Source organism: Hyperolius riggenbachi, chromosome 10 (assembly GCF_040937935.1).
Source record: "Hyperolius riggenbachi isolate aHypRig1 chromosome 10, aHypRig1.pri, whole genome shotgun sequence".
Taxonomy (NCBI): Eukaryota; Metazoa; Chordata; class Amphibia; order Anura; family Hyperoliidae; genus Hyperolius; species Hyperolius riggenbachi.
In genome coordinates this window covers 24,009,267-24,027,623 of record NC_090655.1, presented here as the reverse complement: position 1 = coordinate 24,027,623, position 18,357 = coordinate 24,009,267, and the positions used below count along the sequence as shown (strand labels likewise).

General features: G+C 42.9%; 1 protein-coding gene across 2 annotated transcripts in view; it reads right to left on the bottom strand.

Moving 5' to 3' along the window:
- Positions 1-18,357, bottom strand: part of INPP5A (inositol polyphosphate-5-phosphatase A) — a 614,694-nt gene that overhangs the window by 70,052 nt on the left and 526,285 nt on the right. The gene's annotated exons all lie outside the window — the stretch shown is intronic.

Here is an 18,357-nt window from a genome sequence, read left to right as displayed (position 1 = left end):
GGAAAAAAAAAAGCCATAGAATAATTTCAATTAGTATTGGTGTTCACCATTCTCAGCCTGTGCCATATCATACTGCTGCACAAAGCCTTTACCAGTTACACAGTTCTATGTAATGTGCTATTAAAACGTGCAGCAATACCCCTGACAACACGGATCTGAACAAAGCTATCAGTCTGTTCCTGCTGAACATGACAAGCAAACTAAGCTCCTAATTGCCCCCTGACAGTTCTTCAATTGACCCTTTGCAGAGTCTTGCAAGCAATGTTGTTTAATGTACAGTACAGAGAGCTGTCAGCATAAATAAAGATGGCACGACGGCCGCTCTGGACAGATAATTAGTAAATACAACTTGGTGTTAACCCAGTAAGAGCAGCCCTTGCTTGCAAACACCGTGCGACGCAGGGAAGACAAGGACTGCATTTGCTGCTGCATTGTTTCACACTCCAAGCTTTTCGAGTGCAATAAAGCTGTACATACACCACAGTAAGCAAGCAGCTCGGGGTGACCCAAAACCACTAGGAAAATATGGGGTACTAAAGGAGACCGAAGAGCCCTCCTACTACAGTGTTCTCCCCAGGCTCTTTTAGCCGGGTGCCCCACCCGGCTATTTTTGATTAGCACCCGGCTGTCATCCGCTCACCTCCTCCTATGCTGTAAGCAGATTTGCGCACAGAAGCACCAGCCCTACATTCTATTATCGCCCCACCCGGTTACTATTTCATGCCACCCGGCAGGAAAAAAAGTTCTGGGGAGAACACTGTACTATAAAGCAATGCTTAGTGTGGTTTGCCTTCTTACAACAGGAGGTAAATTCCGATAATTCAGATTTAAAGGGGCACCACAGCAAAAAACTGTAAAAATTAAAATATGTGCAAACATATACAAAGAAGAAGTACATTTTTTCCAGAGTAAAATGAGCCATAAATGACTTTTCTCCTATGTTGCTGTCACTTACAGTAGGTTGTAGAAATCTGACAGAAGTGACAGGTTTTGGACTAGTCCATCTCTTTATAGGGGATTCTCAGGGATATATTTATTTTCAAAAGCACTTAGTGAATGGCAGTTGCTCTGTCCAATTGCCCAAAAACTGTGTAGGGAGCAGGGAAGCTGGCCAGCATCATTGTTTAAATCCTTTTTAGGGAATATCTTTATAAAGAATAAAAGCCTTGCTGAGAATCCTCCATGAAGAGATGGACTAGTCCAAAACCTGTCACTTCTGTCAGATTTCTACTGCCTACTGTAAGTGACAGCATTATAGGAGAAAAGTAATTTATGGCTCATTTTACTCTGGAAGAAACTTACTTCTTATTTGTATATGTTTGCACATACTTTACACTTTACAGTTTTTCGCTGTAGTGCCCCTTTAAGTGTTAACTGTGGTTACCCACAATGCACCACTGCTGAATATGCAAGTTATTTCTTTATGACCCTGAAGCCAGGCTTACAATTCAGAACCGCTAGTGTTAGCAAGCCTATAGCTTATACATTTTACAGAGCCACAGCAACCCAACCCTGACTGTTTTGGACTGTTGGCCCTCATCAGTGCATGGCAGGGATTGCTATGGCTGTATGGGATAGGGCTTGGACCAGTACAACAGAGTACCCAAGCAGCTCTGGGTGACCCAAAACCACTAAGGAAAGTATAGGGGACTAAAATAGACCGGAAAGCCCTCCTACTATAAAGCAATGATCTGTGTAATTTGCCTTCTAAAAACAGAAGGACAAGTGAAGTGAAAGATATATGCAGACTGCCATATGTATTTCCTTTTAAACATTTCAGGTGTGCTTTGGAATACAATTGGATATAGTTGGAGATTGGAGATATTCCTAAAAACAGCTACCAGATAAAGGTCGGTACTTATGCAGATTCTCCAATACAAACGATTTAGGTACTACTTCCAGATACAAACACTATCACCTCACACGTGCAGACATTGACCCGATCAGGTGACTGCAGCATTCCACACTGGACTGGACTAGACGTTGCAGACACGCTTTAAGACCCTGATAAGGTTGTTGGTTGGTAGTAGAATGCTAACGAAGATGTTATTTATTGTGTTTATGAAGCGCCAACATATTACGCAGCGCTGAACATTAATTTAGGTTACAGACAATATTTAGGGGTGACATACAGCAATATGACAATACCTGAATACAAGAAAGACCAGATCACACAGCACAGTATGAGTACCAGGTAATGCTTAGTCACTGGATGGAGCATGGAGATTAGGCAAGTTAGGTTCACTCAGATGCATAGCATGGGTGCACAGTAATGGCGGTGCATGATCAGGCAGGACACAAAAGGAGGAGGACCCTGCCCAAAGGCTTACAATCTAGAGGGAGAGGTGGGGACACAAAAGGTAGGAAGAAGGTGAGCAGACTTTTCTAGTGTTGGTGATCTCTGGCCTCCAAAAGTGCTTATTTTCATAACATGTTTTATGAAGTGTTTTCAATAATGGGAATACATGGTTTAAACCAGTAACACACTGCTCTGAACATGACTGCCTTGTGTGTGCAATTTATCAGTGTGGACATCCTAATTCTAGTGTTGCAGCATTATTATTTTCTATTTCAATTTTTATTAAAATGTATCAATTGACAACAAAAAATAGTCATTTGTTGAATACTGGGTACATTAACATTGCACTGTAGTAATGTACCAAACAACTGTACAGCAATAAAGCCTTCAGGGTGATTTGCCTTCTCAAAGGACCATTATTGCAAAAATTGTAACATTTTGTTATATATAACAGATACAAATAAGATGTAGGTTTCTTCCAGATTAAAATGAGCCATAAATTACTTTTCTCCCATATTGCTGTCCCTTACAGTAGGCAGTAGAAATCTTACAGAACAGAGAGGTTTTGGACTAGTCCATCTCTTAATGGGGGATTCTCAGCTCTATTCTTTATAAAGACACTCCTTGAAAAGGATTTATATGAAGATGCTGGCCAGCCTCTGTGCTCGTTGCACACTATTTTAGCGGTTGGACAGAGCAACTGCCATTCACTAAGTGCTTTAGAAAATAAAGAAAACCCTGAGAACCCCCCATGAGGAGATGGGGTAGTCCAAAACCTGTCAGATTTCTACTACCCACTGAAAGTGACAGCAACATAGGAGAAAAGTAACTTATGGCTCATTTAAAAAGCGCATACTTTTTATGTGTTTACATTTATTTAAAATTGTATAATTTTCGTGGTAGTGTTCCTTTAAAACAGAAGAGGTTTGTGATAATTCAGCTTTAAGTGAGCAACTTTGGTTTCCCATGATGCATCACTACTGAATATGCAAATGATCTCTTTTTGCCCCTGAAGCCAAGCTTACATCCAACTGATGGTGTTTAGCAAGCCTATAGCTTATAAAATGTACAGAGACACATGCACCCTACATGTAGACAGCCTGTTTCAGACTGTTGGTCCTCCTCAGTGCATGGCAGGGATTGCTATGGCTCTATGGGATAGGGGCTTGGACCAGAATAACAGAGTAAACAAGCAGCTCGGGGTGACCCAAAATAACTAGGAAAGTATAGTGGACTAAAAGAGACCAAAAAGCCCTTCTACTAAAATGCTCCATGTCATTTGCATTCTTAAAACAGAAGGTGTTTGCGATAATTCAACATTAAGTGAGCAACTGTGGCTTCCCACAATGCATCACAACTGAATATGCAAATTATCTTTTTGCTCCTGAAGCCATACTCGCATTGAGAACCGCTGGTGTATATCAAGCCTATGGCTTATAAGATTTACTCAGCCACATCAACCCAACACGCAGACAGCCTGACTTTTGGTCCTCATCAGTGCTTGGCATGGATTTATGTGGCTTTATGGGATAGGGCTTGGACCAGTACCAATACTCATAGCGCAGGGTGACCCAGAACCACTAGGGAAGTATAGGGGGTTAAAAGAGACCTAAAAACCCTCCTACTAAAAAGCAACACGCCTAAATTGCGGCTAGTAGCATCATTTGCACTTTTATTTGGCCAGAGGAAGTGGGCACGTACCCACGAAACGCGTTGCTAGTGCAAACTAAAAATTCATCTCATACATGAATGTTTTCATTGAGGTAAGCAAATCTCATTTTTTTCTATTTTATTTTAACGTATTTTATCACATCCGGGCGCCTCTTGCCCCCTACCTTGTGCCTTTACCCTCCGTCAGGAGGGGCATCACCCCTTTTTGATCTGTGGGGGTGCAAACCACCTCTAAGGTCAATCGGGCTGTGTTTACATTACAAGAGTACGACCACATCCAGCTTTGCCTGGGAACACGAGTAAAGTCGGGGTTAAACATCTCCACCTGTCTACAGTGGTCGGCTGCCCTTCTGCAACCCACCTTTTGAGTATTATTCATCTACCACCCCTTTTTTCTTCTAACTGCTGTGACATACTGCACCATTTGGACTCCTGTTGTGTCTGTGTATTTAATCACCCCAAACAAATGTATAACGCTCAGTGTAGTTTGCGTTTACTTTTTTAGTAGGAGGGCTTTTCGGTCTCTCTTAGTCCCCTATTACTTTCCTAGTGGTTCTGGGTCACCCGGAGCTGCTTGGGCATTCAGTTACATCTATAAAACAAAATATCACGACAAACCGATCAAAACATGCCCTTTAGCCATTTCAATTATTAAGCATCCTTTTAACAGTAAGGTTACAAAGTCTTCCTAAACTAACAGTACAATATAATACTGCAGAAGGATAATACAGGGAGTGCAGAATTATTAGGCAAGTTGTATTTTTGAGGAATAATTTTATTATTGAACAACAATCATGTTCTCAATGAACCCAAAAAAACTCAATATCAAAGCTGAATATTTTTGAAAGTAGTTTTTAGTTATTTTAGGGGGATATCTGTGTGTGCAGGTGACTATTACTGTGCATAAATATTAGGCAACTTAACAAAAAACAAATATGTACCCATTTCAATTATTTATTTTTACCAGTGAAACCAATATAACATCTCAACATTCACAAATATACATTTCTGACATTCAAAAACAAAACAAAAACAAATCAGTGGCCAATATAGCCACCTTTCTTTGCAAGGACACTAAAAAGCCTACCATCCATGGATTCTGTCAGTGTTTTGATCTGTTCACCATAAACATTGCGTGCAGCAGCAACCACAGCCTCCCAGACACTGTTCAGAGAGGTGTACGGTTTTCTCTCCTTGTAAATCTCACATTTTATGATGGACCACAGGTTCTCAATGGGGTTCAGATCAGGTGAACAAGGAGGTCATGTCATTAGTTTTTCTTCTTTTATACCCTTTCTTGCCAGCCACGCTGTGGAGTACTTGGACGCGTGTGATGGAGCATTGTTCTGCATGAAAATCATGTTTTTCTTGAAGGATGCAGACTTCTTCCTGTACCACTGCTTGAAGGTGGTGTCTTCCAGAAACTGGCAGTAGGACTGGGAGTGGAGCTTGACTCCATCCTCAACCCGAAAAAGGCCCCACAAGCTCATCTTTGATGATACCAGCCCAAACCAGTACTCCACCTCCACCTTGCTGGCGTCTGAGTCAGACTGGAGCTCTCTGCCCTTTACCAATCCAGCCACGGGCCCATCCATCTGGCCCATCAAGATTTACTCTCATTTCATCAGTCCATAAAACCTTAGAAAAATTAGTCTTGAGATAATTCTTGGCCCAGTCTTGACGTTTCAGCTTGTGCGTCTTGTTCAGTGGTGGTCGTCTTTCAGCCTTTCCTACCTTGGCCATGTCTCTGAGTATTGCACACCTTGTGCTTTTGGGCACTACAGTGATGTTGCAGCTCTGAAATATGGCCAAACTGGTGGCAAGTGGCATCTTGGCAGCTGCACGCTTGACTTTTCTCAGTTCATGGGCAGTTATTTTGCGCCTTGGTTTTTCCACACGCTTCTTGCGACCCTGTTGACTATTTTGAATAAAACGCTTGATTGTTCGATGATCACACTTCAGAAGCTTTGCAATTTTAAAGGGAAGGTTCAGGGAGGGTGGGTAAAAAATCAAAATCAATTTCCACTTACCTGGGGCTTCCTCCAGCCCGTGGCAGGCAGGAGGTGCCCTCGCCGCCGCTCCGCAGGCTCCCGGTGGTCTCCGGTGGCGCGCCCGACCTGGCCAGGCCGGCTGCCAGGTCGGGCTCTTCTGCGCTCCAAGTCCTGGTACTTCTGCGTCCCACGCCGGCGCTCTGACGTCATCGGACGTCCTCCGGGCTCTATTGCGCATGCGCAGAACTACTGCGCATGCGCAGTAGAGCCCGGAGGACGTCCGATGACGTCAGAGCGCCGGCGTGGGACGCAGAAGTACCAGGACTTGGAGCGCAGAAGAGCCCGACCTGGCAGCCGGCCTGGCCAGGTCGGGCGCGCCACCGGAGACCACCGGGAGCCTGCGGAGCGGCGGCGAGGGCACCTCCTGCCTGCCACGGGCTGGAGGAAGCCCCAGGTAAGTGGAAATTGATTTTGATTTTTTACCCACCCTCCCTGAACCTTCCCTTTAGGAGTGCTGCATCCCTCTGCAAGATATCTCACTATTTTTGACTTTTCTGAGCCTGTCAAGTCCTTCTTTTGACCCATTTTGCCAAAAGAAAAGAAGTTGCCTAATAATTATGCACACCTGATATAGGGTGTTGATGTCATTAGACCACACCCCTTCTCATTACAGAGATGCACATCACCTAATATGCTTAATTGGTAGTAGGCTTTCGAGCCTATACAGCTTAGAGTAAGACAACATGCATAAAGAGGATGATGTGGTCAAAATACTCATTTGCCTAATAATTCTGCACTCCCTGTATAAATAGTGTTTGATATGCCAGAGGCCTCTATTGCATTTATTAAGAGTAGTAGTACTTTTCCACCAAAGTGTTTCTTCTCACACCCCACAGATATTAGGACCCTTTCCCACGGTGTTGCATCTTTTTCCTTTGGGGACGCCATATTGGGCATGTCGCGGCGGATTCTGACAAAGTCGCGCACTGCATGCTGCGCGTTAACCAGGTGACACGTGTGTACAGTGGCAGTGAGGCATACTTTCATTGTAGTGTATGCCTCACTGTATGGCCACACTGCAAAGTTACTTCACATTGGCGTCAATTCATCAGGCATTACTGCATGCGGTAATGCTGAAAACCGCTGACTTTACTGAGCACTTAGGAAAATATCAATTCATCAAGGCTGTTACCGCATGGCAAGCTGAAATTAGAGAGCAGTGAGGAAAATTACAGACTTGTGCAGTAAACACCTCAACAAATGTCAGTAAATGTCAATTCATGAAGGTTACACCATACGGTAAAACACTCACATGTTTGATCAATACTGGCAGTTCTCCTGTCGAAATCAGTGCGGGACTCGAAGAACTCACAGAAGGAGAGATGGATGACCTATGACTGACAGGAGTAGAGCCAATAGAAAAAGCCCCCGTCTCCTGCAAGTCCCGCTGATAGGATGTTGATCGGTTGCGCAGGCTTCTTGGGAGGTTCCAGCTTTTCTACCCCCCCCCCCCCCCCCCAGGCAGCGAGCAGACATAACGGAACAAAAGCGGCTTTCCCTGCCTCCCTTTGGCCAATTAACCATTTAGGTTCTTGTTTGAAGATGCGGAGGAACTAGTGGGGAAATCACCTAAGCAGGGCATGTTTAAAGTTTCTTGGAGTTCATCTAAGATGTGGCAAATAAATAAAATTCTAATGGTGGCCATACATGGTACAATTTTTTCATCCAATCTTACCATTTCTATGTAGTATAAGGGTAAATTACGTGAATATATTGAAAGGATAATTTAGGCAGTTCCCTTATATTACATAGAAATGGTAAGATTGGATGAAAAAATTGTACCATGTATGGCCTCCATAAGAAAGTCTAATAGATATTGAGCAAGCAGAGGGAGTATAACAAACATGTATATTCTAAAGGGATGTCAGGATGCCTCTTACTATTGTCATGATGTCTCTGCACAGAGAACAGAGACAAATACACACTCTTGGCAGTTACCGAAGAGGTTTTTGTCAATGGGCTTCAGTAAATTACCAAACTTATACTGCACCTGTGAAAATATTGGTGAATAAGGGCTTGTTTCCAATACACGCAGATTAGATGCAGAAAAACTGACTCCAATGAATGTCTAATGAATGTCTATGGGCCTGTTTCCACTAAACGAGATTTTTCTGATGCAGATTTTCCCATAGGCATTCATTGGAGTCAGTTTATCTGCATCCATTCTGCATCCAATCTGCGTGTAGTGGAAACAGGCCCTTAGCAAAGAGGGGGAAAAAGGTCTAAAATACCGAATGCCTTTGATGAATTGACGTCAAAGTTACTTTTTGGGCTACATTGCATTATCGCAACGGACTCAAGGTGAAAGGCCCGTAGAGTAAAAAATAACAAAAAAACTTGATTTTTAATTCAGGCGGAGTTTCACTTTAAGAGTAAAAAGATTTTTCCATTTTGGTTTTCACCCAGCAATGTCTAAAAAGGCCTGTAATTTCAAACACACAGATTTCGCTGCTGAAACCAATTGCCAATTTTGTGTAATCTGCAGCTTAAAACCCACCTTCCTGCCTGAGTAACTACCTGCACAGAGCACAAAGCATTGCAACTCTAGGGTAACCACCCACTCACATACCATGTAGGCAGTTAGATTTCCGCAGCCATGTGCAGTACAGTCACTGAAGATATAGATATGTATATGTATATATTCTATCTATATCTATCTATCTATCTATCTATCTATCTATCTATCTATATATATATATATATATATATATATATATATACACACACACACCGTTCACACTTGTGCTCTTTACAAGCGAATCCAGCATCGCTGAAAATTATTAACATTTTGAAAAATGCCTGTACAATGAAAAGTATATGGAAGTGTTCTCATCTCAGTGATTTGCTGAAATGCAAACACGTTGCCTGCAGCATTTTCTGAGCGATTAGCGTCTCAATGTTAAGTATAGGAGCGCTGGTAAATCGCTCTGGAAGCGCTGGCCTGTTCATAATCAGAGTTAGTCCAGCGATTTTCCAGCAATTTTACCCATCAAACCTTGCAGTTTACCCACAAACACCTGTTTTTCCTGTGCAGTCATCTCCTGTTTATGGAAGCCAGACACAGCTTATGAAACTAGAAATTGCAAAATGCTAATCGTTGAAAAAAAAATGCTTTCTGTACAGTGGAAAATAAAGAAATAAATCGCTGGGCATTTGCGATTGCATGTAGCGATTTCTAGTGTGAATGGGCCCTTAGTGATGTAAATCCAAACTTAAAGGAAGCCTGATATGAAGGCTGCCATCTTTATTTCCGTTTAAACACCACAAGTTGCCTGGCAGTTCTGTTGAGTATTCCTGAATCAGAAGCATCTGAATCACACACTTGAGATAAGCATGCAGCTAATCTAGTAAGACACCTGATCTGCATGCTTGTTCAGGGTCTATTGCTAAAAATGATAGAAGCAGATGATCAGCTGGACTGCCAGGCAACTGGTATTATTTAAAAGGAAATAAATATGGCAGCCTCCATAGGTCTCTCACCTTGGGTTCCCTCTAAAGGATTATCAACAAAAGTAGACTATCACTCATTCGATCGAGACAATTGCAGCTGACCTACAGGCACCAGCAGGTTGGTACCAAAATGTGCCGGCACCCAGATGGCACCTCCAAAGACCCACCTGCTGATCTGCAATATCTGTGGTTAATGTTGTATTTGGAGATCAATAAAAATGTTTTATGAACACACTAACATGAGCTGCAGCTACAGATTTTACTTCATCATCTGACAACAGCCTCCTACCATTATCACACATCTAGCGTTGTCCAAATGACACCTCACTTGCAAGGCCGTCCGGTGTGGTCTACTAAGTGTCATCAATCCTGCCACCTACAGGCCATTATGAAAATACAGAGTTCAACAGGTAAACATACTAACCGATATTCCTTCCAGCAATTGGTACTGAGTGTGCTCTCTAACTGGCATCATGAGCTTCAGTCATACGAGTTAATATTCAGCTGTGCAACTGACCGTTTTTCTCCAGTTAGACAATAGACAATAGCCTCTGTTACCAATAAGGAATTACAGCCATAAAATAGATTCCTGGCTGAGAACTGAGCTTCTGAGAGCAGGGGATGGATAAAAAAGGTCAATAGTTCATATATTTTAGCATTCTGAGACACGGGACAGACTGAGCTGAGACAAAACAATAAATCTGCTTCTTTAACGTTTTAAAATGTACCAGAGATGAGGCCCTGCCAAAAATATACATACTTGGGGCTTCCTCCAGCCCCTTCTGGCCTGATCGTTCAAACGGCATCTTCTTCTCACTCTCTGTTCACCTGCAGCTGGCCCCAAAAAAACCCTACAGTCGGGGCCAGTCGGCCTAGGCGCAGTCTGACAAGGCGCGCTTACCTGTATCGCTCCCATCGCCAGTAGGGTTCTGCCCCCGCACAGCACTCAGAAGCGCAAGGTGACAAGAACATGGCGGGAGCACACATGTGGCTGTGCCGCACATGCTCAGTCTGCCTCGGACCGGAGGACTTTCCAGGGCCAACTGAGGAGAAACGGAAAGCAAGAAGAGGACACCGTGGAAATGATCAGGTAGGACGGGGCTGGAGGAAGCCCCAGGTATGTATATTTTATGGCAGGGGAACCATCTCTGGTTACCTTTAAACATTTTCAACTAAGACTCACTTTAACTGCTGGAAGGAGGAGAAGCAGAATGGTTATCTGCTGAACTCTGTGAGCCAGTGACACACAGTGGGGTGCTACACTTGACCGATGGCGAAGGGTGGTATGGTATAAGACAGGTCAGTCATAATATCCAATTCTTCCTGTCATGACAACACAAATCCTATTCTATTCATTCTTCGGCCATGTGCCTCTCCCCAACACCCCCCCCCCACACTCACAACCAAAAAACAAGAGGCCCACCGATCCCACAAAGCTAAACAGGGCTGCTCTGTGATGAACTACAAAAAAAAAGGGGCAAGCTTTCAAACCAAATTATAATAGCTAATCTGTACCTCTGATAGGGTATTAAAGCGAGCATTATTTTTTCTATAAAAATATCAATAAGACCATTTACTCCCGGCTGTTCCATACTAACAAAAAAATAAATAAAATTAAGCAAACCTGCATCATTTGATTTCTGTTCCACTTAATACGGTCTGCAAATATCAAACTACAAGCCTGACCCCTTCTTTTTCTATAAAAACTGCAATTCTGCTTCTTAAGAAATAAAAAATGTGATCTATTACCGGGTATTTCATGACCGTAATAACTATTTTATGTATCAGGGACATCTATCTCCTAAATTACACCAGAAAAAAAAAAGGAAAAAAGAAAAAAAAAAGCAGGGACGAAATAAAAAATATTAATAAAGTAAAAAAAAAAAAATCTCTCTACGGACAATGATAAAGTAGTTAGCGGATAATAAATATTTGTCAGGTCTTGTCACATCTGCACAAATTCCGCTATTAGTGAAGAGCCGGTGCACAGATAGAAATAAATAGAGGCCGGAAAAATCAATGCATCTTCAGCTCAAGCAGTTGCTAAACACACAGAAAAACATCTTTATCCAACGAGCAGCGCGCCGCGAATATTCCCAAGTCTTGCCTCGCTGCAGCGGAGGAAAATTTAATCTTCCCAAATACTCGTCAGGGCACTCCATCCTGCAGAGCTGACAGCCCCACTTATAATTAATTATACAATTTCGATGGGAATATCGACTAAAGCCAGCCATATATCATAGCAAAAGTCAATAGCCATGGACACATTCAATCATGTCCCAGCCAATGATTACTACTCTTAAAATACAATAATTATTTTCAGGAGCCAGCTCGAATTAAATTTCTGTCAGGCCCGTACAAGACCAGCGCTTGATGAAGGATGCAATGGATTTTTTTGGGGTTGAATTTGGCCCGGGAACATTCATCCTTTAAGATAGGTAGTTTGTTTTTTAGCGATCATGGTGCTGCGTATTTAACTACACCATGAAGATTAGATTATCTCCTCCGGCTCATTACGCCATTCATCTTTCTCGGGCTTCTGAAGCGGTACATGAAGGGCTCCCTGCAAGCTATTGAAGAAGCACTTTAGATACACACTTCTGGCCGTAAAACTTGCAGTGCAAGATATATATATGTAGGTCCTGGGAACAAGAGAAAAATCCCGGAACCTACAGACATTCGGTGGTGGTCGGCAGATCTACCAATTCCCCTATCCCCAGTCCCCGACACCACGGCTGATCACTCTTGTGTGTTCTGAGCTAGAGATGGTCAAGCAGATGCTTGATACGTATGGTTCTGAACCAGTTCTGAAACATGCCGGAAGAAGAAACTTAAAGGACACCTGAGGTGAAAATAAACGAATGACAAACAATTGCATCTATTTTCCTTCTCCTAAAAATGACTTAAGATATTCCACAGTTTTATTTTATATTTAAAGGGACTCAGAGGAGTGAATAAAATCAAAATTGGAACTTACCTGGGGCTTTCTCCAGCCCACCGTAGGTCGGGAGGTCCCCCGGCATCCTCCTGGCTACTCTCCCGGTCCCTCCGCAGAAATCCCGACCGGCGACACCGTGGCGAGTGTTGGGCCGACACTTCCTGAACAATGACGCTCGTCGTTAACACGCCGGCTGCCAAGCGTCATCACGCCGCCCGGCGTGACAGTACTGCGCATGCGCGGGTTTCTAGCTGTAAACTGCGCATGTGCAGTACTGTCATGACGAGTGACATCGTTCAGGAAGTGTCAGCCCGACACTCGGCCCCAGTGTCGCCAGTCGTGATTTCTGCGGAGGGACCGGGAGAGGAGCCAGGAGGACACCGGGGGACCTCCTGACCTACGGTGGGCTGGAGAAAGCCCTAGATAAGTTCTGATTTTGTTTTTATTGACCCCTTTGGGAGTCCCTTTAAATCTACTTTTTAAGTTTTTACTATTTTTATTATTTTTGCTCAATGACACATTCATTATGCCAGAGCTAAAATCTATGAACTATTGACCCTTTGTTTTATCTCTTATCTGCTCTCAGAAGCCATTTTCTGCTAGGAAAGTGTTTTATAGTTGTAATTTCTTATCAGTGAGGGTCACACTATAGTCTGACTCAGACAGGAACTGCCACTCACATACCTGATGTTTAACTCTTTCAGTCAGAGAAAGAAAAAAAATAAAAAGAACACAGCATAGTTGTGTGTGCTAGGCACTGTACATACACATGTCTATCTCATCATGTCACCTCGGATGCCCTTTAAAGTTTCGAAAGCTTGCAGAAAAATCTTGTACAGTTAGTCATTAAAGGTATCACCTAAACAACTTTTGTGGTTATGTCTTCGGATTTCCTCCATGACTATCCCGGACCACATGCAACAAGCAGATGCTGATAATACTAGGAATTGGGCCAACTAGATCAACTTCCTGTTAAGTATGATTGGCCAAAAACCAAGAGGCATTACAATTTGCAAGCCAAACGGAATACTCTGCATCTCATTGGTCATCTCTGCTCTCAGCCAAGCACCATCGTTCCCCTTGAGATAAGGGTGATGTAGAAGGCTTTCTTGGCTCTCCTGCTCCATAGATGCTATTAATGTAAACACACCCAACTCTGCACATACTTGTTGCTGGAATAAGTGCCATAAATTCTCAACTAGAGGTCGACTTCATGTATAAACTGACCACAATATTTGAACCTCTTAAGCTGGAATAAACCCTACTGGTCCCTAAATGCAGCAAATATACACTTTCAACCCCCTCATCCTTACTAAGCCAGTGCTGGACTAACTACAGTGGGTTGCAAAAGTATTCAGCCCCCAGAAGTTTTCCACATTTTGTCATATTACTGCCACAAACCTGAATCAATTCTATTGGAATTCCACATGAAAGACCAATACAAAGTGGTGTACACGTGAGAAGTGGAATGAGAATCATACATAATTCCAAACATTTTTTTTTAAATAACAGCAAAGTGGGGTGTGCGTAATTATTCAGCCCCCTAGGTCAATATTTTGTAGAACCACCTGTTGCTGCAATTACAGCTGCCAGTCTTTTAGGGTAGGTCTCTACCAGCTTTTCACATCTAGAGACTGAAATCCTTGCCTATTCTTCTTTGCAAAACAGCTCGAGCTCAGTCCGATTAGATGAACAGCGTTTGTGAACAGCAGTTTTCAGATCTTGCCGCAGATTCTCGATTGGATTTAGATCTGGACTTTGACTGGGCCATTCTAACTCATGGATATGTTTTATTTTAAACCATTCCATTGTTGCCCTGGCTTTATGTTTAGGGTCGTTGTCCTGCTGGAAGGTGAACATCCGCCCCAGTCTCAAGTCTTTTGCAGACTCCAAGAGGTTTTCTTCCAAGTTTGCCCTGTATTTGGCTCCATCCATCTTCCCATCAACTCTGACCAGCTTCCCTGTCCCTGCTGAAGAGATGCACCCCCCGAGCATGATGCTGCCACCACCATATTTGACAGTGGGGATGGTGTGTTCAGAGTGATGTGCAGTGTTAGTTTTCCGCCACACATAGCGTCTTGCTTTTTGACCAAAAAAGTTCCATTTTGGTCTCATCTGACCAGAGCACCTTCTTCCACATGTTTGCTGTGTCCCCCACATGGCTTGTGGCAAACTGCAAATAGGACTTCTTATGCTTTCTGTTAACAATGGCTTTCTTCTTGCCACTCTTCTATAAAGGCCAACTTTGTGCAGTGCATGACTAATAGCTGTCCTATGGACAGATTTCCCCACCTGAGCTGTAGATCTCTGCAGCTCGCCCAGAGTCACCATGGGCCTCTTGACTGCATTTCTGATTAGCGCTCTCCTTGTTCGGCCTGCGAGTTTAGGTAGACAGCCTTGTCTTGGTAGGTGTACAGTTTTGCCATACTCCTTCCATTTCTGAATGATCGCTTGAACAGTGCTCCGTGGGATGTTCAAGGCTTTGGAAATCTTTTTGTAGCCTAAGCCTGCTTTAAATTTCTCAATAACTTGATCCCTGACCTGTCTGGTGTGTTCTTTGGACTTCATGGTGTTGTTGCTCCCAATATTCTCTTAGACAACCTCTGAGGCCGTCACAGAGCAGCTGCATTTGTACTGACATTAGATTACACACAGGTGCACTCTATTTAGTCATTAGCACTCATCAGGCAATGTCTATGGGCAACTGACTGCACTCAGACTAAAGGGGGCTGAATAATTACACACAACCCACTTTGAAATTATTTGTAAAAATGTTTGGAATCGTGTATAATTTTCGTTCCACTTTTCACGTGTACACCACTTTGTATTGGTCTTTCACGTGGAATTCCAATAAAATTGATTTATGTTTGTGGCAGTAATGTGACAAAATGTGGAAAACTTCAAGGGGGCCGAATACTTTTGCAAACCACTGTATGTGTGCTCTCCTGGGGCTGCTATGCATGTTAACAAAGGTGTGTGCGTGTGCCTATAAGTCAGAAATGTAGGTGTGACTTGCCCACTTTATTTAGCAGGTCAGATCTAAATTTACGGACTTATAGTCAAGACTATACAAGTTAGTGGTGGAAGGACAGTGAATGTATGTCTAGAGAACATTTAAAGAAAACCTGAACTGAATATTAAAAGTCAATATAAACATACACAAGTCATACTTACCTCCCATGTAGTCTACTCCTCAATCTCTTTCTCCTCTCCTGCATCCTATTAGTCCACTAATATGATCAAGGGAATTCTCCTTCCTCCATTTTTAAAAGGCCCATTACCCCATAACAGCTTTCTGGTCAGCACACTGTTAAACTAACTTCGCCCACTTCAGCCACAGGGAAACAGACATTACCTGGCACATCAGTTGTCCTCTCAGTTATAACTGACAGCAACTGATACATAACTGACAGCAACTGATATATTTCAGATCTGACAAAATATTTTCAGAACTGGAAGGGATTATTGTCAGAAAAAAATAGTGAGCTTCTGAGAGGAACTGATGGCAAGGTAACTATGTAATGTTCATTTGAAGTTACCTTGTGTATTTATTTTAAATAATTTTACTCAGTTTAGGTTCCCTTTAAACTCAATGCCAACTTGTTTGAGCTTCTTCTAATGTATTTCATGGCATATAATCTGTTGGTTTAAACCTTCCAAAACACGATCTCTGGATTCAGTAGTGTTTGTAGAGAATGTCTAGAGAAAGGGGTATAGTGGTGCAGCAGGGTCGACTGGTACTGCCCAACTCAAATGAGGTCCATGAACGGTGCTTCTTACAGAATCGGACATCTGCTGCCCCTTGGACTTGAGGCGAACTAAATTCAATGTCCTCTGTAATGACAAGTCACATTCTCCTATGAGGTAAACAGGAGATCACACTAAACAGTATCTATTCAACTTTTATATTTAAAAAAAAAAAAAGCCTAGGCAACACAACTCTCTAGATACTACACAGAACAAAGTAGACTTCTCCCTGATGTAGAAAGTAGGAAACAAGCAAACAAAGTTTAAACCCATCACAAAGAAAATGCTGGTTTTGGGGGCTACTGGGACCTTTTTCAGAAGGTTGTATTTGGGAAGACACAAATTAAAAATATATTACCAGTAACTTGATTTTTGTTGTTGTGTGTGTTTTTGTACTACCTGGATTGCCTTATCCAGCAGCCCTCCTCCAGATCCCCACAAGGGGCATGACTGCAGATATAGATTTCAGCAGGGAATCTATTGAAAATTGTTCGAACTGAAGAGCTGCGTTCCATGCAGTGCAAAGGTATAAGCCATCGGTCTGCCAATGCTCCTGCCCCACCCCCAATTGTTTTACAATTTTCCTTCCTGCCAAATTGATTCTTTCAATTTTTCATCAAAAATCAAGAGATTTTGGGGGACAAATTCTCAAGCAGATGAATCAAATCTGCAAGGAATTGAATAAGAAAATGAATGAGTTTATGGCCACCTTAAAGAGAACCTGAACTGAAAATAAAAAGTCAAAATAACCATACACAGGTTATACTTACCTCCTCCTACTACTCAATCTCTTTCTCCTCTCCTGCGTCCCATTTGTCCACTGTGATCAATGGAATTCTTCGCCCTCCATTTTAAAAATGGCCATTACCTTACAGCAACTTCCTGGTCAGCGTACTGTTAAACTGTAATATCACCCACTTGATCCATAGGAAAACATGGACCTCACCTTGCACATTCAGTTATAACTGACAGCTGGCAGCTGCTGATATATAACAGCAACTGGTATATTTCAGTTCTGACAAAATATTGTCAGAACTGGAAGGGATCACTGTAAGAAGAAAATGGTGAGCTTCTGAGAGTAACTGAGGGTGAGGTTAGTATGTAATATTCATTTGCAGCTACATCACGTGTTTATTTTAAATAATTTTACTCTCTTCAGGTTCTCTTTAAGGAAGCATTGTTAACAGTTCAATCTATAGCAAATATTGTTAACTAGCTGGTAGTGCTAGTCTTCCTATAATGCACACATGCCTTCCTTCCTGTAATGCACACGTGCCTTTCCTTCCTATAACGCACCAGTGCCTTCCTATAACGCACCAGTGCCTTCCTATAACGCACCAGTGCCTTCCTATAATGCACCAGTGCCTTCCAATAATACATAAGCCGATGGCCTTAGAAAAAAAAATGATCTTAAAATGATTACAGCATAAGCACTTACCGCAGTCCCATTGTTATCTCTAAAAACTTCCTGATTAAAATAATCAACATGTGCCTTCCTATAACGCACCAGTGCCTTCCTATAGCGCACACGTGCCTTCCTATAGCGCACACGTGCCTTCCTATAACGCACACGTGCCTTCCTATAACGCACACGTGCCTTCCTATAACGCACACGTGCCTTCCTATAACGCACACGTGCCTTCCTATAACGCACACGTGCCTTCCTATAACGCACACGTGCCTTCCTATATAACGCACACGTGCCTTCCTATTACGCACACGTGCCTTCCTATAACGCACACGTGCCTTCCTATAACGCACACGTGCCTTCCTATAAAGCACACGTGCCTTCCAATAACGCACACGTGCCTTCCTATAACGCACCAGTGCCTTCCTATAACGCACACGTGCCTTCCTATAACGCACACGTGCCTTCCTATAACGCACACGTGCCTTCCTATAACGCACACGTGCCTTCCTATAACGCACACGTGCCTTCCTATAACGCACACGTGCCTTCCTATAACGCACACGTGCCTTCCTATAACGCACACGTGCCTTCCTATAACGCACACGTGCCTTCCTATAACGCACACGTGCCTTCCTATAACGCACACGTGCCTTCCTATAACGCACACGTGCCTTCCTATAACGCACACGTGCCTTCCTATAACGCACACGTGCCTTCCTATAACGCACACGTGCCTTCCTATAACGCACACGTGCCTTCCTATAACGCACACGTGCCTTCCTATAACGCA